The sequence below is a fragment of the Grammomys surdaster genome, unplaced genomic scaffold, assembly GCF_004785775.1.
Source record: "Grammomys surdaster isolate TR1022 unplaced genomic scaffold, NIH_TR_1.0 125561, whole genome shotgun sequence".
Taxonomy (NCBI): Eukaryota; Metazoa; Chordata; class Mammalia; order Rodentia; family Muridae; genus Grammomys; species Grammomys surdaster.
The window spans coordinates 154,809-177,041 of NW_021620408.1; the positions used below are offsets into that span (position 1 = coordinate 154,809).

At 41.1% G+C, this 22,233-nt stretch overlaps 1 non-coding gene across 1 annotated transcript; it reads right to left on the reverse strand.

Moving 5' to 3' along the window:
• Positions 1-815: 815 nt before the first annotated feature.
• On the reverse strand, positions 816-951 carry LOC114638208. Its single transcript, XR_003713847.1, has one exon. It is a non-coding gene; the product is annotated as a small nucleolar RNA SNORA17 (small nucleolar RNA).
• Between the last annotated feature and the right edge of the window lie 21,282 nt (positions 952-22,233).

Genomic DNA, 22,233 nt, shown 5'->3' on the forward strand with positions numbered 1-22,233 from the left:
AGGTTGCAAGGTGTGTGTGTGTGGGGGGGGCATCTCTCCTTCACCCATGTCACCACACTGCAGAAGTAATAGGGCCAGCTCTTCCATGTTCATGCCCTCTCCCTTAGGGCATGTACTCTTGTGTACTCTGCCATCAGGCTCAGCTCTACTCTGCTGCCCAGGTGAGGCACAGGACCCACTGCAGCTGGCTAGGGGTGGGGGAAGCTCTCACATTCTTATGACCCCAGGGCCAGCTCTTCCAGGATGAAGGGTGGAGCCAGTTCTTCACAGCCTTTGGACATCAACATGTCCAGGGCAGCAGCCTAGACCAGGGATGACTACCTGGCATTTTGTAGTAACAGATCCCTTGCTGCTACGGGGCAAAGGACCAAGACATGGCCCCTGGTGGCAGGACAGGCCAGAACTCCACTGTGGTCCAAAGTGGCATCAACAGCTACTCATATCAGTCTATTCTCCTCTACCCTAGAGTCTCTAGTTCTGCCTCTCTTCTTGATTATGCTCACATCCTCTGTTTCTCTCTCTCTCTCTCTCTCTCTCTCTCTCTCTCTCTCTCTCTCTCTCTCGTTTCTCCACTACTTACTTGCTCCTCTTAGTGGTGCCTGGAGTCTCTACGTGTCTAGGGTTGCCTCAAGAGCGGTCTCAGGAGTGCTATACCTTGCTTGTACATTATAGCACTGGGCAGGGGTCATCTCAGGCATGGTTTCCCCCCTCCCCAGGCCTGTGTGTTGCCTAACTGGTAGTTGTCTCAGGCTAGCCCCCTGTCCAGACACTCTGGTGCTGGATTGGTGGTCATCTCAGGCTCACTTTTTTCAGGAACTGTTAGGCTGCTAATCATCCAGATGTTCATAGATCAGAACACTGAGCATAGACATAGCCTTTCTCTCTCCTCTCTGCCACCTATTGATTCACATGTGACACAGCAGCCACACCAGCAAGCCTTCTAGGGGCAAGGTATGCAGCTTTCTTAAAGAGAATAAGATATCCTCTCTGGAATAGTCCTGACCAAGAAATAAAATCAGTTCTAAACACCATGTTCAATGTGGAAAAAACAAGACACTAGAACAGACAATTGGAATAGGGAGACACATTCAACTCATCAGTAGAATCCAGACCAGTTCTGATGGTGCTTGGCTCAGGGAAGAGAGCACTGAGGACTGTCAGCATGTTTTTATTCATAGACAGGAGGATGGAACAAGAAAAGACCATCAGGTGAGAAAGAGCTTAGCACTGTCAGGACACATAAGGAAAGTGATCATGGATGGAACATGAGAGCAAGTCAGGATGTAAGTGAAACAGATATTGAATTGTGTAGAGTACAGAAGGGATGCCGACTTCTGTTTTCTTATTCACTTTACATCCCAATCACTGTGCCCCTCCTGGTCTCCCCTCCCATAATTCCTTTCCCACCCCCTCCCCTTCTCCTCTGAGAGGGTAGAGGTTCCCCCAGGTATACCGCCAAACTGGCACATCAAATTTCTGTGGAGCAAAGTGCATCCTCTCCCACTGAGGCCAGATAAGACAGCTCAGCTAGAAGAACATATCCCACATACAGGCAACAGCTTTTGGAACAGCCCCCACTCCAGTTGTTTGAAACCGACATAAAGACTGAGCTGCACATTTGCTACATATGTGCAGGGAAACCTAGATTCAACACATGTATGTTCTTTGGTTGGTGGTTCAGTCTTTGAGAGCCTTAAGGGTCAAGGGTAGTTAACTCTATTGGTCTTCCTGTGAAGTTCATATCCTCTCTGGGGTCCTCAGTCCTTCTGTCCAACTCTTCCATAAGGATCCCCAAGCTCCATCCACTGTTTGGCTGTGGGTCTCTGCATCTGTCTGAGTCAGCTGCTGGGTGGAGCCTCTCAGAGGACAGCCATGCTAGACTTCTATCTGCAAGCATAACAGAATATCATTAATAGTGTCAGGTATTGTTGCTTGCCCGTGGGATGGTTCTCTGATTGGACCTGCTGTTGCTTGGCTATTCCCTCAGTCTCTGCTTCAGGATGCTGACTTTTAATCAAGTGTAACAAGAAACTATGGAAAGGTTTTTAGTAAGCTAACAATACAATTTTGTTTAAGAACTTAGGAATATCTTGCAGAGGAGACTATAATGTAATCATTACCATCAAATCCTTGAAAGTCAGTATGGAAGAGGGGATGAGTGTATTCAAAAATATCCACTGAGTCTAAAGTAATAGCAACGCAGATTTCAGGTTACCTTATAATGATCAGAGTTGGCACATAATGAAATGAACTGCCTCTGATTCAAATAATCATGCATCCACCAGGAGTATGTGTGCATCAGCTAGTTATAGCTGTGTAGCAACCTGTCTCTAGACTAAGCATCTTAACATTACAACAAGTTGTTATTTCTTTTGAGTTGATGGATTATCTCAGTGATTCTACTCAGCTGAGCTTGGTTGGATTGATACTGACTGGGTACATATCATGTATCTGACTCTAGACTGTAGACTTATTAAAAGGTTATCTTTAATGTTGCTGTGACCACCTGAAAGAGCAACTGAAGTAAGGGAATCATTTTGTTTAGGCCATGGCCTCGATGTTCCTATCTAAAGTAGACTGGCTCCATAAGTCTGAGATTGCCATAAGTACTTCATTATGACAGAAGGTAGTGTTGAAAAGGTTGTTTACCTCATAGTAGGCAGGAAACACAGAAGTGAGCGGGGGAGGGAAGAAGAGGAGAAGGAGGAGGAGGAGGAAGAAAGAGGAGGAAGAAAGAGGAGGAGGAAGAGGAGGAGGAGAAAAAGAAGGAGGAGAAGAAGAAGGAGAAGGAGAAGAGAAGAAGGAGAAGGAGAAGGAGAAGGAGAAGGAGAAGGAGAAGGAGTAGGAGAAGAAGAAGAAGAAGAAGAAGAAGAAGAAGAAGAAGAAGAAGAAGAAGAAGAAGAAGAAGAAGAAGAAAAGAAAAGGTCTAACCTTCAAAAGCTCCCATTGACCTATTCTCCAGTTAAGTATGTATCTCCCCAAATAGTTTATCCAAGTGGAGATCAGGCATTTAACACACTGGCCCATGAAGCATTTACATTCCAGTCTCAATGGATGGCCAATCCAAACTTCCCTTGGCTGCAGCAGTTCAGCTATTTTCTGTGTGGTCATATATCCTTCAGCAGGTTATCATGGACTTTTCATTGACATTACAGAAAAGCAAGGGAGAAAGTAGAAATTCACAAATCTTTCTCACACTTTAGCTTTCCTCAAGTGTACGAACAGCTTTATTGGTCAAAGAAAGTCACATGGCCAAACCTAGAGAGAGTAGAAGGAGGCTATAGAGTCAGAAGGGCACAGATCCAGAGAGGCCATTAACTGGGGGCCATCAATATACTCAACTTACACATGTACATTAGAGAAGTAGAAGGTCCACTTATGAGAGAGGTGTGTGTGATGATTAATTTTGATTGTCAACTTAATGGGATTTAGAATCACCTAGGAAACAAACCTCTGTCATGTTCCTAACAGGTTTAACAGAGGTTAGTAGACCCACTCTGTATACGGGGCACCATTCAGTAGACTGAGTTCCAGGGTGAATTAAAAAGAGAAAACACTCACTGCTCTACTTCCTCATTAGAGCTGCAAAGGATCAGCTGGCCCACACTCCTACCAATGGAGGCCTAGAGCTATCACTGCCGTGACTTCCAGGCTGTAATGGATGCTTCCCAAAAGACTGTGAGGCAAAATAAACTCTTCCTTCCTTACATTGCTTTTGTTGGGTGTTTTGCTACAGCAGCAAGACAAGTATCAAAAATGAGCATGTAGAATATATTAGAATAAATGGTTTTATAAGGCCTGCCACAACCTACAGTTAGAGTAATGAGAACACATAAAGCATTGAGCATGAGATGCTGACTGGAAAGAAAGGCACAGAAAACCTGTACCCATCCCTGTAGGCTTTTGCTTTTCTAAGGCATGCAAGTTTCTTTCCAAGGATGAAGAAAAGTCTATCCTCAGGGTTGACCCCACTCACTTTCTGAAGGGCACAACAGCCTAGAGTATGCTCATCTTCTTTCCCCAGGAGTTACTCTCTCCATTTTCCTGACAGCTTCAGTCTAAAGGGACATCATAGGGCTCAGGGATGGCCTCTTTGTGTTTGGTTCCAACCCAGCCTCCTAACTCAAGCCACGGGATCATCTTACAGCAAAGATATTAGCAGAAGGGGAAAGGCTGCATGAGAAAACCACTCTGCTCCAGACTGAAGCTCATTTCTAAATAAAGATATTAACTCATAAAGACAAGGGTGAGGATATGGGCCTAACTGGAACTGACTTATGGAATCTGAGAGAATTAAACACATGCACACATATTCACACATTCATGTAAAGTATTTAGAATTCAGATTGTAAAATAGCAGAAATATTGAAAATATAAAACCAGCTACAACTATAACTGCAAATAAAGTTTGCATCTTGCTAGCAAATGTGAACTATAAAAATTCCACGATTTTGTGGTCTGGTGAAGGCCACGACAAATTTCCAGAGCCTCACACGGAAATACGGACATCCACATTATTTACATACACATGACACCCAGATAAACATTCACCTAAAACTTCACTCATGCATGTGCATGCACACACACACACACACACACACACTGGTACATACACATACAATAGCACAGCCATCGGTATGTCTATACAAATGTACTCATAAAAATTTAAAGCTGTAGATCTAGTTGGTATCTTTTGTTTACTTGATTCTTAATGGTACTAGAAACTGAACCTAGAACCTAATGCATGCTAGGCAAATGCTCTAGGACTGAGCTACATTCTCTAACCCAATCTAGATAACATCATGGTGATATCAATGGATGTATATTTACAGATATATGAAACAAACATAGGTACTCTACATAGCTGTAGATGATTTGCCTCTCTGACTAACTCACTGTCTACCCCTCTCACTGTTCCCTCTTCTGTCAACCCTCCTCACAGTCCAGGTAATCCTTAATTCTCTCTGTTTACCACCCTTGAAATTCTATTCACAACGCTCTTCCCATGGTGGGCTCTATCAAAGCATTCAAGGACTAAGGTTGAAAGCCTCCTCTTCAGTGCTGCCATCTCAACTGTGTTTCATACAAGCCAGTCACTTACCATCCCTGCCATAAACCTTGGGTTGTAATGGCTTTACTTCCATTGTGAAAAAAACACACTGTCATGGAATATAGCTTGTTGTCTCTTCTTTCTCCCATATCTCCATCACTTTTTTATGTCCTGAGTCTAACAGTGTCTATCAAACAGTGATACTCAAGAACTATCTGTTGCATGTACCAATTACCACAGTGAATGGTTGAGAAATGGTATAAAATCACAGCAGAGTTATTCTCCTTCAGAACCAATACTTTGGGTTATGTATGTATGTGCTCCTACTTCACAGTTACTGTTGTGCAAACATATTGATCTGCTGTCTTGGGGTTCTTCATTGGAGGTGGTAAAGCCTTAAGAACAGAGATGCAAACTCTGTCTTACAGAAGTCAGGAAGCATCAAAAGGTCAAGTGGAGGCAAGGCACCAACTATATCTCCTGCCAAACTCCAGGATGGACTGTGCTAACTGTTAAGAACCAACAGAGCACAGGATATGAGAAAGGACACCATCTTGGTGACTTGTAAGAGGCAGGTAATACAAATTTTTACTTGGCAATAGTACTGCTAAAGGAAAGTGAACCTGGAGATAATGGAAAGTCGATGACTATGCCAGTCTCTAAGCCAAGTGGATGAAGCTTCCATGCCCAATCTTTAGGTTGCATAAGCCCAAGATGAACCGATCTTGGGAGAGAGGAGAGCTGCTAAAGATGTGACATCAACTCTTGGAAAGTCCCAGGGACTTTGGAATAGAAGGCTCACCAGCTTCCAAGATGAGTAGTCCTGTGGTTGGGGGGAGTGTTCAGGAAACAATTAAGCCTTTGAAATACATGTGCAGAGTGAGGCGCTTGGGGATGGAAAATGTGACGGACAGAGCTAGTCTTCTGCACACACAGGCTGCATGTGAAACAAATGACGAGAGCAGACAGCTGGATTTCGCCTGGCTGTTCCCTATCCTCTCACCACTTCCTCTGCCTCTGATACTCATGCTCACGTCAGGTAGGGAGTCATAATTTTAAAATAGGAATGGAAATTGGATCAATGGACACCAAAGGCATAGACTAGGTCCTCTTCATGGAGAGCCTGTATTTACAAGCTGAACAATTGAAAATGCCAAACTCCTGCTGGGATGCTTTGGTGGGTGGTATTCACTTCAGAAGGTTCTTCTGCCCTGTATTGGCTCACCATGTGAAGAACACAGCACTAACCCATACTATAAACCCACATCTAATAATAAAAACTTACATCTCAAGCTCATTGGCTCCAGTTACTAGGTAGATGTCTGTCTACAGAGAGTGAGTGCCTTAAGACATGAACTTTGGGCATTGTGATAAAGTGTCTCAGACCTATGATCCAGTTTCTACCACCAGCTGCCTGTAGCTGCCCCAGCCAGGCACTCAGGACAGGAGTTTAGAGCTAGCCGATCTCAAAGCATTCTAGCACCAGGAGAACCTAGGAACCTGCAGAAATAAAGAGTGTAAGGAACCACCCTAAGCCTGGAAAAGCTAAAGAAACAATAGTCTCTAGAGTGACAAGAAGCCCCTCTCCCAGTTTTCCACCTCTTCATCTCTTTCATACACTCAAACACAGCTCCCATTGTAGGAGAATCGGATGGTCAGGACATGTCATATCTCCAAAGTCATTACATTCCAAATATTACACATGACTCTGGAAAAGAAAGCTTAACAAGTCTGGGCATAAGATTACCACCGCTCCAATACACTGGTGACAACTGGTGACAGATCTCTGATTTGCACATATCAGGCAGACCTGAGCTTTGTGAAGTGAAGGTAATTAGTCACTTTTCCACAGCTGTGTAAGTTCTTAGCTTAGTGGTTGGTTTTAATTTTAGATGAACAATAGGCAACAACAGGCATATATAATGTGTATATACTGCACAATAAATTTACATAGACCCAAATAATTACTAGCCTGATCAGTTAGTAACTCTGACACAACTTGACGCTTTCTCTCAAGTTCTCTGTGACAACTGACAACTGTTTTGTATAATTTTGTGTAAATCTGTTAGATTACCTGATATAAACCACATCTAGGGGAGTCTTGGGCTACCTTTCAGTCAGTACTATGATGCATATAGCAAATACCTCATCCTCACCAACACTTGCTACATAAGACTGTGATTCCAATTTACATCTTAACCATGAATAATGACATTAATCATATTTTTTCATTCTGTTGATTGTTTGAATATCCTCTATGAAGAACCTGTTCAAATTTTATGTCCATTTTCTATTGAGGTATCTATGATTTTATTGATTTATAGAAGTGTTTTCTATATATTGTAGACATAAGTGTTCTCTAGTTCCATCCATTTTTCTGCAAAAAAAAAAAATTTCACTCTTTATGGCTGGATAAAACTCCATTGTGAGTCTATTCTATACATTTTTTTTTCTTTATTCCCCATCCATCAAGTACCTAGACTGTGCAACTTAGATATTGTGCATAGTACAGCAACAAACACAGGAGTACAGGTATCTGTATCATAACTTGGATTCTTTGTGTAAATGAGCAGGAGTGGTGGATCTGAATCATGTGATTGTTATAGTTTGAAATCTTTGAGAAATGTCCGCACTGATTCCCACAGTGGTCTGCTAATTTACATTTCCACCAGCAAGGAGAGTTACTTTTCCTTCCACATCTGTGCAGATATTTGTTTGTAGTTTTCTTGATGATAACCATTGTGACTCAGGTAAGATGGGACAGGATTCATCGCTGTGGACTTCCCTCTTAGAACTATCCTTGCTGTCTCCCACAGACCCTAGAAAGTGATGTCTTCATTTCACTCAACTGCACGGAGGTTTCTTCAGTGACTCAATAACCATTCAAAAACATATTGTCCAGTCTCCAGGTGTTTGTATTGTTGAATCCTGTACCTTTTAACAAACTGACCATTTTGGATTCAGTCTCCTTTTGCTTATAAAGTGAAATTAAGTTCAGGGTCTCAGACTCCACTTCCCAGAAGTAATTTTCCATACCTGACACTTGAAAAGTCTCCTAAAAGGTAGTGAAACTATGGTTATATTACTTATGCTCTGTTATCTTAATGCCCTGAAACTCCTCTGCTCACCACCCCCCTTACTACATTCAGGACCAGTTTAAAGGTTATCTGATAATACTTTGTCTAGTTAGCTAAAATGTAGTAGTGCCTCCACCCTTGCCTTCTGAACTTCTGAACTTGATTTTTCCTATGAAAGGCCTGCACTAAGAACAGACTGGTACCACAATTAGGCTCCCCAGTCTGTTTGTGGTCCTGATCAGTCAGTTTGGGGGTGTGTGATCAATAAACTATTTTTTCTTAACTGAGATTGGTGTTCCTATGGTTTGTGTGGTGATTTCTGAACGCCAACATGTGTATCTTCTCTAGTTTCTTTTGTTATTAATTTGTCATTTTTTTCCCATTATGATTTTTAAAAATGTAAGAAATTAACTTTTTGTGTTTCTTAAGGTTTGCTTTACGAGGTACAGTGTGAGCTATGTTAAAGAAAGTCCATGGACTGCTAAAAATGGTAGACATTCCATAGCTGTTGGGTGGAGTATTCTGAGGTGATCTGTTAAGACAATTTAATCTGTGCTTCAGTTTAACTCTGAAGATCCTTTGTTAATTTTTTGTCTTTATCTATCTGTTGATAAAGGTGAGACATTAAAATCCTCCACTGTTATTCCACATGGACTTTTTTGTCTTTCTGTCAGTAGAGATTTTTAGGAAGTTGAGTGAGCCATTAAGTGCATATGTATCATATTTTCATGATGGACTTTCTCATCCTTCTTGTCTTCTTTATCACCTCTCTTGAATAATTTTGACTCGATGTCTATCTTTTATCTCTGAGTACAGCTGTCTCAGGTTTAGTCAATCAGTACATTTTCCATCATTTCACTTTCAGTATGTGTATGTCTTTGCCAGTACGATGTGTTTCCTAAAGACAACAAACAGCTAGGTAGTGGTTTTGATCCAATCACACTTCACCTTCTGATGAGAAAATTAAAACCGTTTATATTTAGGGTTATCAGAGAGAGGTATTTACCTACTTTTGTAAGGAGCGGGGGTCCCTGATTGATTTGAATGCTGCTCTTTTCTTTCTTCTTTCTTCGTCTTAGGGGAGTTGAATGCATGGACAGCACAAATTGGACTTGATGGTTATTTAAAAGAAAAAGGACACAACATTGTGTAGATTTGATGGTGTATGGATCTAGAGAAATTTGGAGGAGGAGGGAAACATAATCAAAAATACATCATACAAAATTCTCAAAGGACTAATAATTTTTTTTCTAAAAAAGAAACATCTCCAACATAAACTAGGATGGCTCTAGAATGCACTGTGAATTTTAAATTATTAAAGGTAAAATTATTAAAATTAGGTTTAAAAATGGTGCAGGAATGGGGGAAAGAGAAGAAATGAATATGAGATGACAATGTAAAGAATAACAGTGAGGAAAAACAATAAAACAAATTCAGAGCAGGATGATACAATAAGGAAAAGGAAAGAAACACACTGTTTCTCCTCCTAAGAGGCTGAAGATGCTTTGGATTTTAGAAATTTTTTATTGGGACACTTTATTACCTTTGACTGTTTCCCACGTGGATACATATATTGTGATAACCCCAATTCTCTTTATTTCTCCCCTCCCATTTCTTCTGACCTCGTTCTTCTCAACACATCTTTGTGGGTGTGCAGGTTTCTGTGTGATTACAATAGCATGCTGTATCCAGGAGACTGTTCTGTTGCTGTAGTACCCCTCCTCTTCCCCAGGGGCTGCTCTTTAACTGCTCCTACTTTGAAGAAGAACTTCCTGTGCAGATTCCTGGTCACACCACAGTGCAGGACTAGACGGTAACTATGCAAGGAGGATGTCTGCACCAAGTGTCTCTGGGGCTCTGAGAGTGTAGAACATAATCTGGTCAAGCACAGTCAGCACTTCCAGCACGAAGTAGGGGTGCTGATTGATCCTGTGTGTCCTGGCAATGCAGATCTCAGGGCTGCTCATACTCCCCAACTGGCTCTGCCTTGCACTCTTACACATGGCTGGTCTCTTTCCTCTACCCCAAGGAAATTGCAATGGGATTCCATTTGCGTATGGCCAGCACTCATGTACTCACAAGTCTGCACCCAAGTCACAGCCAGTGACTGAGGCACAAATGATTTTCCATATGGAAACGTGGAGGCCTTTGGGGCATGGAGACATTAAAATCCAGAGGCTTCTACTTCCCTACAAATGGCTAGGATGGAGATGGGGAACTCTTCTATTATCTGCTTCTTATGTAAGTCACTAATGTCTTGTCTTAAGCTATGCTTTTGCAGAATGCCAAGTTGCTCGCATGATGCTCAGAAGGGTTTGCTTTTGCTTTTGCTTAAAACCCCACTGGAGACCCCTTCCTAGACTATTACCTAGCACCCTGAGTCAGGGTGTCCTGTTTCTGTTATGCATATGAAGCTCAGCACCTCTGGGTCTCACCAGGTCCCTGCTGTTTACCGTTGCACTCTTCACAGCCCATCTCTCCCTATGGCCCTGTATCTGAGTCCTTCCTTCAGATTCATGCGCATGAGGGAAGATTTTGTATTTTAAGGTGACTATCACCCCTCTTCTGTTACCCTTATTATACATCATTTGGTTTAATTTGATTGTTCTTTTTATATTCTGTACATCTATATAAAGGAATTGATCTATAACATTTCATGTGATGTTTTTGTTAAAAGGATTTCTAGCCTCATATTACCTTTGATTTTCTATTTCTATTTATTTTAAGTTTGTATAATATTAATATTATTTCTTCTATAACTTTTACAATTTAACCAATGAAAAAATGAGCATATAAAGTGTTAAATTCCAGTTAAAACATTCTTATTATTCAAATGGTCTCTTTTTAGGTCAATTTTGATAAATTATGTCTTTCTCAGAATTAACATAGTTTAACTAGATTTAAAAATATATTGGCATAAAGCATGGCATTCTCTCCACTATGTCCATATCATGTGTACTAATTTTCCTTTACCCATTATTATATTGGAACTAGGATTTTATCTAATTCCTCTTTGATGAACCTTGCTACAGATTTACCCCATTCATTAGTCTTTCAAAGACTCAATTCTGGCTTTAAGTTTTTATTGCATATTCATTTGTGACATTAATTCCCAATCTTTTATTTTGTCTGATGAACATTCTGGGATTTTTCAAACTCCTTTAAGTGAGGATGTAGATCATTACTGTCTCAGTTTCTTCTTTATGAAAATAAGGACGGAGACTTCGTATCTCCTTCTAACACAGCGTCATCTGCATTCCCAGTGTTTCTAGTGTTAGTCAATCCAATCCCACTTCAGTTTCATGATGATTTATTCTTTTATTTGTAAGTTACTTCAAAATAATTACTTAATTTCCAATTATTTCAGAACTTCTGGTTTTATTTTTGTTATTTAGTTATGAGGTTAATTCCAAGGTTGTCAGAGGACGGACACTGAACAGATGTGGTGTGTTATATTTGACAAAACTTGATTTCTGCCTCCAAACATAATCAATTTTATGTGAGTCTAATTGTCAGAAAGTGTTCTAATATTCAGTTGGTTTTAGTTAAGCCAAGTTTGTTTAATTACGTATGTTGGACTAATACTATTGGTACGTATGGTACAACCACGCTTGTATCAGGAGCAGTCCTGGGTAACAACTTATATCTAGGTTAGTTAATTGGGAAACACCTCTAATTGTGTGAGCATCTTGTATATTGAGGATTACAAAATATATAAAGCCTTTGATTAATCATTAAATATTAGAGTCTAATTCCTACCAGGTACAACATGGATGGCGGGATGGTCTGGGCTCAGCCCAGCCTTGTGGAGACAGAGTGGAAGATTGGCAGAGCCATCTCCCATGCTGGCATCTTGTGGGTGACAGGGCCGGTTTCTCCGGTCACCTGAGCAGACAACCTGAGCTGAGCAGAGGCGGTATGCCGCTGCTCGTGGCCACGAGCCTAGGCTAGTTGAAAACATGGCAGCTGATTAAGAAAAGCTAGATTAAATGCCACCTTTTAAATATCTCTCTCAACATATGGTAACCAGATCGTCACTGTCACTGATTTTAACTTATTGTGTGTGTTATACATGCATGTATATATGTGTATGCATACGCGTGTGCTTGTGTGTGTGTGTGTGTGCATACATGTACATGTGCATATGTGTCCAGCATATCATAGCATGAATGCAAGGGTCAGAGAACAACCTCCTGTCCATCCTCCCCTTCCACCTTATTTTGCTGTTCACAGGTATATACAGCAGGATAGCTAGCACATGAACTTCCAGCAATTCTGTCTCCAGGTCTAATTGCATCATAGAAATACTGGGTTCACAGACATGTGTTCCTGTGCTCAGTTCTGTATTATGCTATGAACTCAGACTGGAGTCTTCATACTTGCACAGCAAATGCTTTTTCCACAAAGCCATCTCTCCAGCCTCACTCCATCTTGTTATGTGTTATTCTCTCAGCTCGAAGATTATACTGAAGTCACCCACTACAGATGTGAGTTTATTTATTTCATGTTTTAAATTATGTCAATTGAGTACATGTGAATTTACATAGTTACATCTTCCTGATGTATAGACCCTTTTGTCATTCTGAAATGTCTACCTTTAATACTCTGGTGATGCTACTTTTCATAAAATAAACTTTGTCTAATGTAAAAATAATTAAATAGTTATTTTCTGGCTTTAATTTACATATGCCCTCATAGTTGAAGGAAATATTTTACAAAAAGATGTATTTTTTAAACAAAATATTTATCTTTTTTTATAGAATTTATGTCATGCACATTTAATAAAACCACTGTTGTATTTGGGCTGAAACCCACCATTTTAATATTTGTCTTCAATTGCTTCATACTTTCTGCATTTCTTTACTTTTTGCTTTAGGATCTTAGGATTAACCAAGTATTATTTACTATTCCACCATCCACTTGTCTACTTTTTTTGGCTATATGCCTCTTTAAATATATTCTGAAACTTAAAATCAACACTTCCGAGCTATCAAGAGAATCACAAAAGTCTTTGCTTTAGTTTTATTTCACTTGTTTTACTGTTATGATGTCAAATGATTACTACCCTTGCTTTGGATCGTCTATGCACACTTAGATGTGTCTCTGCACTACTCACAGTTTTCATCTGGGATCATTGTCCTTTGACCTAAAGAACTTCCTCTACCATTTTCCTTTGTGAAAGCCCACAGACACAAATTATTTTGTTTTGTTTCCTTGAGACGTACTTATTTCATCTTTATTTCTAAAAAGGATTTGAGGATATACAATTCTAAGTTGGTTGCTGTTCTTCTTGAATACACTTAAATTATTGTCACATCATTTTCTGTTTTACATAATTTCTGTTAGAAATTTATCTCTAAGTGCTCTTTCTATACCATGAAAGGCAGAGTGTTGCTTTTTTTAGGTGCTTTACAAATTTTTCTCTTACAATTTGACTTTCAACAGTTTTACTATGATGAACCAGATGGACCTCACTTTGATTTAATTTGGGGGGCATCATGTACTTTTGTGTCATTCCAACTTATAAAATCTTGGCCACTGAGCTCCTCAAATGATGGTTCTACTATTCTGCTCCATTTTCTCTTCTTAGCTTTGTAGAATTTAATTGAGCATATACATTAATTCTGTTTCAGATGACTCCTACACATTTCCCTAGTTTCTGTGAGAGGAATGTGTTAGTAAGAACAAGGCTGACTCCACAAAAGGCTGCAAACTGGCAGTTTGGGAGACTAAGCCTAAGTTTCTGTTTCCTCGAATTGGAAAAGTCCAAAACAAGTCAATTCCAAGAAAAACCACCCCTCACAGGCAGCCAATAAAGAAGCTGTCCCACCACCTAGCCTAAGCCAACCTCACAGAGAACCAATCAGGAGCTGTAGAAGCTGCCCTACCACCTAGCTTGAGCCAAGTATAGCTAATCATCAAAAGTCCCCCAAGTCCCCCCAGATCCTTAACCCATCACAAAGGCACCCATACCCTTGGAGATAGAGCCAACCATTCAAGAGAAAGAAAAGCAAAAGTCACCAACTCCTACTTCTGGTGTTTTAGCATGATACAATATTTCTATTCATTTTTAATAACTTCCTATGTACAATGTATTTTGATCTGATTCACTTCCCAACCCCTTTCCCTAACTTCTTCCTGATTCACCTCCACTCTCTCACCACCAATCTGCTGTTTGTTTGTTTGTTTGTTTGTTTAAGTCTGTGTCTCACACTGTAGCCCTAACTGTTCTGGAACTCATCAGATAGGTAGAGATAGATAGATAGATAGATAGATAGATAGATAGATAGATAGATAGATAGATAGATGGATAGATCAGGTGGCCTTGAACTCACAGAGATCCACCTGCTCAAACCTACCAAGTACTGGAGTCAAAGGATTTCTTTTTCTACCACAACAGATGGTGAGGTAGCCTCCAATACTGAGTGATAATGGAGCCTTTAAGAGAAGAGTCATGAGGATCAGACCTCAAGAGGAGATTAATGCCTTTCTCATGTAAATGAATTTCATTTTGAGTCAAGATTAGCTACTCCAAGGTAGGCAGGCCCACTGTTTTCTCCTCCTCCTCCTCTTCTGCTAGCATCTGCTTCTTTTCTACTTTCCACCAAGAGACCCTCACCAGAAGCTAACGAGATGTAGCCACTTGATCTTGTTCTGGTCCAGAATCATAAAACAGATCAAATCTTTTTTGATAAATTATAAAGTCTTGAGTGTCCTGCTATAACATAGAAAGTGGGCTAAGTTAGCAGGTTTATCATTTTGATGACAAAACTTTAACTAAGATCTAGAATATATTTATTCTGTATCTTTCTGCTTTTCTGCAATTAAGACACCCAGGTAGATGTGTTAAAAGCAAGCGATTAAAAATTTATAAAGCACAGTTTCAAGATGCTTACAATGCAGTTGTACACAGAGCCAGAAGAGGAGAAAAATCACAGCATTACAGATTGTGAAGCAGGAATGTGGACAGTGGGCTTTACTAAGGGTATGATGACCAAACCGTATGTTAAATAAGCATTGGTTTCAAAACCAAGAGCTGGACCTGGTGGTGCAGGCTTGTAATCCCAGCTACTTAGAAGACTGACACAGAAGTGTCATAAGACAAAGGCCTGTTGTAGCAAAACCATGTGTTCAAATTAAAACATTTCAATAGAACTCAGTGTTCAAGTATTATCTAACATTTAGAAACCCCTAGATTTGATTTGTGGTATGTGAGGAAGATTGTCTATTGACATGTGTGTATATATATATACATATTTTTATATATGCACATGTATTTATATATGTATATACCAAAGATGTGTATATATTTATAATATATAAATATATATGTTTATATACATGGCTACTTTCTATCTCTCAATCCTAGATTGCTTACTCTAAGACAAATCAGCTTCTAAGGGAAAATCCCTGAGAAAAGGAGTAGAGACTCCAGCAAATAGCCAACAAAGAACTGAGACTGGCAGCCCCTCACATGAGGTTGAACACTCTAGTCCTAGCTAGGCCTTGTGATGAGCGTGGCTATAAGACTGGGGAGCTGTTGTGGGGCACTCTCCTGGAGCACTGGAAATCCCATGCTGAGGTTGGCAGGAGTAGGATCACTCCCCCTCTATGTCCCAAGGCTCATAGTCCTGCATCCCCCACCTTTGCCCCCAGAGGAGATCATGTAGCCTGGTAGCCAGGTTAAACTTCCCTTCCTCTTCTAAGGTCATATCTGGCAGCCCTTGGAATTCCTCCTTGTGCAAATGAGACAACCCTAGTGCCCTGGCCCTGACCAATGACAGGCATTCACCTCAAAAGCCCCTAACCGCCCACCAAAAGTCTTATTAGCCATTGTTTACTCCCACCTCTCCCCCAGTAAACAAGCTGTCTCACTGAACCTGTCTCCCAAAAGACTGTTCTGGAGATCTCTTCCTGCCTCTTCCCTTCTCAGGATCTGCAATCAAGAACAGATCAAGAAGCTGGTCACACAGCTACCATCAGGGAAGTGGAAACTGATCCCCAGTATCCTTGAGAGCAATAACAACTACAATGTAAGCAAGCATCTTCTGTCTCTGTGTCTGTCCCCTCACCTCCAAAATAACTACAACAATAGTTTGTATTCGATAACTCTGAGTCTAACTGAATTACTACATGGGCAGAGCCTTAAAACCATGCTTCTCTCAGAGCAAACATTTAATAAAGTATTGCTTCCATTGTCATCAGTTCTATTGAGCAACAGGATGACAGGTTACACAAAATAAAAGACTTTATGCTGACTGAGTACCTGGTGCCCAACATTGGCTGAATACTTCACATAAATCTCATCTCAAAAATAAAAAATAAAAAACAGCAACAAAAGAAAACAACCTGTGGTACCATTGACATTGTTTGTTCCCAATACTGAAAATGAATCTCAGAATTGCTAAATTCTCCAGCATTACTTCCCTGCTTGCATGTCCTCCATAAGCAATATAGGTACACAAGTATTTTTTGATCACTGCTACTACATCAGACATCAGGTGGGGTAGCAGCTGTGAGGGCTGAATACTAAATTCTTTTGAGACACTCAACTTAATGACTTAGTGCACCATGGATCTGAACTTTAGTTCTGACTCCAGCCTAACTCTATGAACTAACAAACTAACCCTAATCCATTTCCAACCAGTGGCAAGCCATTCTTCACCTTAAAACTCACCTGGATTCTGAGCAAAAGTCAAAGAGTCTTCTCCAGTTCTAGACTTAGTCAAAAACCAACACTGGCTCACGAGAACTGAGAACTGTGAACCAAACACAAACCTGACCATAAGTACTTAAATCTCCAGAACCGGTGGTTCTCAACCTTCCTAACTGTGCAAACTTTTACTACAGTTCCTCGTGTTGTGATGATCCCCAACCACTACCACTTCATAATTGTAATCTTGCTACTATTATAAACCATAATGTAAATATGTGATATGTGGGTTGTGACCCACAGGTTAAGAACCACTGCCCAAGGATGATGGCTCTAGACACCATCATTACTCCTGGCTCTGATCTTCAGGTCATGACCATTCACAGTAATATGTTGAGAAGTCAGTTTGAAGCTGAGTCAGTGGCGGGTGAGTGTTTCAGTGGATTAATGATGGCTGTCATGAATAAAGGATGGAAACCAGCAGAATTTCTGTCATGTATATGTCAGGTATCTTTTCCTTCCCACCTCTAACCATAGACCCAGATTGCAACCTTAGCTCATCTAGCAGTTTGCTAGTATTCAAATTTCAACTCTGGAATTTTGAGGACCACATCAACCCAGTCCATTTTAAAGATGATTTTTTTTTTGGGTATTGTTTTTAAACTTTACTTAGTAGAACCACATGAGACTGGAGGTCTTTAACCATAATCTATCTACAGATATGTTACTTTCATATGGTCCAACCTAACGATTCATGCTTCCCAGACCCAGCTTCCTGGCTGAGATGGGACAGGAAAATTCAACAGAAGGGATTTCAGCCAGTGAGAGATTTCTGTATTGCTAACCATCTTCTTGATGTGGTAAGAGCTGTGGAGGCAAAGCCAGAAGCCAAGAAAGCAACATCTGGACAGAGCAGGAGGGACCATTTATTTTTGTGGTCTTATGATAAATTAGCAAAAGGAATCTTAAGTGTTTGAATCCAAAAGACTCCTCTTCCTTAGTGCCCACACCCTGCTCCATCCCCTTCTCTATCCAGCCTCTTGTCCCGATCCACCTCTTCAGAGTCTGGTTCTGGGTCTCTAGGGACTTGAAGGAGTCATGTTACATTATCTGGAATTCCCAGAACCCTATCTGATCTTCATTAAATCTTAATTTTAGAACTAGTTCTTGACTACTTCAGGATGGACTTGCAAGAGGGAGCCCTTCATCTGAGAAAATAGATCCTCTGGGGGAAGTTCCAGCTCAGTGGAGAAAAGTCCCAAATCTAAAGTCATCATAGATCGGAACATTAAACTGAATTTGTACCATGCAATATTATGAAAAGTTTTTCAAAGAAAAAGAGTGGGAGAATCCTAGTACATTAAGAAAACTACAAAATATCCTGCCCACTTATGCATCATGGTTCAACAGGTAGAGTGGTGTGTGTGTGTGTGTGTGTGTGTGTGTGTGTGTGTTGGCTTACTTAGAAGGGAATCACCAGAAAAAACAAGATCATGATCATTTCTGGTACAGCCATGTGAGACAATAGTATCCAGAAAGCATTGTTTGATTATTTTATATAATATAAATATATTTATGTTCACTTCAAGCCATGGATAGTTTTTAATAGGCTTATCCTTTGAGCTAAGAGGTATTATGATGCAGCTTTCCAGACGCGGACCCAGAGACAGAATTCCTGTACAGTTGTATATGAAACATTACCTCAGAAACGTCATCAGGAAGTAGAGAAACCAGAGGGGAAGAGAAAGCAGAGGATATCGAGCACCTTTAAGTATGTTAGCACTGTGGCTGGTCAGCACGCAATCTTGCTGGTGAACCTAGGAGCTGCCGTGGAACAGAGATCTGAGTTGCCCCACCTGAGGGCTGAGAAGGAACAAAGGTCTCTACACATCATACTCCACGGCTATAGGGCTGCTATGGAGAAATATCATACCTTAGCCCCTCCTACCTGTCACACAGTTAGGTCAAGTGTTGGGCAGAGAAAACATTTAAAGAAGAAGATGAAAGATATTTTGAATAGGAAATATCCCTCATAGGCCCGTGTATTTGACCACTTGGTCCCCATTTGGTGGTGCTGTTTGGGGGGAGTTATGAAAACTTCTTCGAGAGGTGGGGCCTTGCTAGGGGAAGTACGTCACTGGGGGAAGCTTTTGGAGTTTATAATTTCACCTCTCTTCTTATTATCTCTCTCAACTTCCTGTGTGCAGGTGAAACATGACCTCCCTGCTCCCTGATCCTTCTGCTGTGCCATCTCCACCATGATGGGCTCTATCCTTCTGGAACTGTAAACCAAAATACTCTGTTTGTTTGTTTCCTTTAGTTGCTTTTGGTCATAGGATTGTATCACAGACACAGAAAAAAAAAAACACTAACCCAGGTGGCAATTGTAAATGGGGCTGGCATGCCCTTGAGAGAGTCAGATATGTTTGTAGCCACAAGTACAGAGCTGTCTGTACTGCCCTCCAATTCAAGAGTATTCTAGCAGTCACTGGCTTTCTGGATGTGAATGGGCTTAGCCTCTCAGAGACAAAGCTCCCTCAAAACATTTTATAGGCCCAGAGGCTCTTTGACTCATCTCTACCCAGGAAGCTCAGACATTTAACTTCCCAGTCTCTCTGAGAAGCCCTGGGGTCTTACCAACACATAGAAGAAGAACAAGGGAACAGACACACAGTCATCTTCTTCAGGCATTGGCTGAGTTCAAAACTAATAAAGACTGAGAATTGGTTTTCTCATCATTCGGCTTCACAGTGACCCCACAAGGGCTGGTGTACAGTCTAGAGTCTAACTGTACGATGCAGTCACTATGCTGAAGAAGGACTCTTCTCGCAGGCTTGACTGGGACACCCACACTTCACAAATACCCACAAAGCACAGAACACAGTCTTGGCCAGTAATTAATTTTAAACAGATGTCAGCTGACCCAGACACTGAAACTTAAATATGTATTTACCACTTGTTATTTTTCCAACTTTGTTAGAGTTTGAAGTTGGAGAAGGCTAGAAGAAGAAAAAAGCCCTCATCTCCTGTCAAGCAACTGTGCGTCCCTGTGAGTCACCAAAACTACAAGTATTTAGACAGGAAGTCAGTCCCTTGGGTCTTTGGGAGATGGTAGCCAGGAAGGCTGTGGGGGTGGGAGGTGGGGGAAGGGAGGAGTCTCAAGGAAGGGAAGACAGTGATAAGGAAAAGGCATAGTCAGTGACCCCATAACCTTGGATAAGAGGAAAGTGCCCCCAGTGTCCTCCCACACCCAGCCAAGAGCAGGGAGTCAGCTTCTATTGACCAGCCTCACTCTGATTTAAATTTCAAACAGCCCAGGGTTTCATTCTTTCCTGGCCACCCTGAAAGCTAACCATTATGGATTTTGCAGGCCTGCAGCCCTCAGCGCACACACTCCATTTGCACGATCTTTGCATAAGGAAAAAGGCAGTCGATGCGGACTGAATTAATTGTAATTGACCATAATATGCTTACAGAAATGCCAAGGAGTTTTCATTAGTAGATAAGCCCCAAAGTATCTGCCCGGTGATTTACATCTGTGTGAACACACTGTGCAGCTACAGTTAATTACCAGACCTGCCTAGAAGGTGCTGTAGCATCAGAGACCCGGGGAAGGGGCAGGGACCAGAGATAGGGGGCTGCCACTGACACCTCCAAGGACTGACACATCTTGACTGGCTTCCCTTGAAGAACTTTGAAATCACTGTCTGAGATGGGACTGAGCTAAGCCATCCCTGCTGGGCTTAAGCTAGATTCTGCTCACTTCCCCAGCCCCTGTGCCTTTCTTCCTCCCTTCCCCATTCTCAAAGCCCTGGTCCATCCCCACTGAGTCATCATTGCTAAGGCTGGTATTGAACTTGTGTCCCAGCTCAGTTAACAGACCTCCACTCACTCATTCCTATTTAGTAAATATTTACATGTCTCCTGGGTGACAATTCCTAGGACCCATCATAAGGGGCTTACAGGCTAAAGCTGAACCCAGAGGAGCCAAGAGAGGGTATAAGTGAGCCCATGGCATCAGTTGTGGGAATGAGATAAGAATGCATATCAGAAGACAAATGGACAGTCTTTACTAAGGCATATGAATGGAGAGGGTTCATCAAAGGAGATGCTAGCAAAAGCCTCAGATGGCATCATCCAGGTGAGGTATCAAATGGAGCAAGAATGTGGTCTGCAATCCCTTTGAGGTGCATATATCAGCTATCCCACATATCAGATGTTTATATTACGATTCATAACAATAGCAAAATTACAGTTATTGTCTTAGTTTCCCTTGTTAGAGTTTCCCTTGTTGTGAAGAGACACTATGACCAAAGCAACTCTTCTAAGGGCAACATTTGCTGGGGGTTGGCTTACTGGTTTTGAGGTTCAGTCCATTGTCATCATGGCAGGGAGCATGGCAGTGTTCAGGCAGGCATGGCACTGGAGGAGCTGAAAGATCCACATCTTGTTCTGGAGGTGAACAGAAGACTCTCTTTCCACAAGAGGCAGTGCTCCAAAGCCCACTCCCAAAGTGATGTACTTCCTCCAACAAGGCCATACCCACTACAACAAGGCCATTCCTCCTAATAGTACCACTTCCTATGAGCCAAACATATTCAAACCAACACAGTTATGAAGTAGCAACAAACTAATTTGGGGCTTGGGGAGTCACCACAGCGTGAGAAACTCTGTTAAAGGGTTGCAGCATTAGGAAGGTTGAAAACCATCGCTTTAGGGCTAAAGTGTCTGCCTCACTTAAGAGGCTAAATGGATTCTTAGGACCATCCAAAGGAAACAAAGAAGACAGGAAGGTAAAGCAAGAGAGAGATTCTGGTTTTCTAGGCAAAGCTACAGTGACCTTAGATTTAATTCATAGAGATCAGGATGCTATTTTAAAAAAACAAAAAACAAAGAGTTCAATGAGGTCTTTTGAATAGACAATATTTAAGAAAACTCATTCTACCCATTAAGAGTAGCAGGAAAATGGGTTCTTGTAGGGCAAAAGCAAAATACAGAAAACAGTTAAGGAAAAGACAGAGAGTCATCCACACAAGAGATGGTGGCATTTGATAGTAAGCTGAGATGGAGACAAATGAGGAGGGACACAGTTTGTCTACAGGGGTCCTCAGCTAAACCCTTTTCTCTACACAATATCCCCAAGAGTCACAGGCCAATCTTAATATCAGGAGCCTTTGTCCACACTGATTTATCCTAGGAGAACCCAGTGCCCTGGAAGTTGCCAGTGAATTCTCTAGAATAGAACTGTGGACATGAATACGTGGGAGACATGTACATGACTTTAAATATTCTAGCATGCTCTGAGACTGGAAAACAAATGAGATTAGCTTGTAGAGTGAATTCTATTTATTCATATCCAAAGTAGCATAATGTGGAAATACAATCGATATAAAATTGTTAGCAAGATAATTACCTTTTTCCATGGTAATTCTTCAACATTTAGAATATGTATT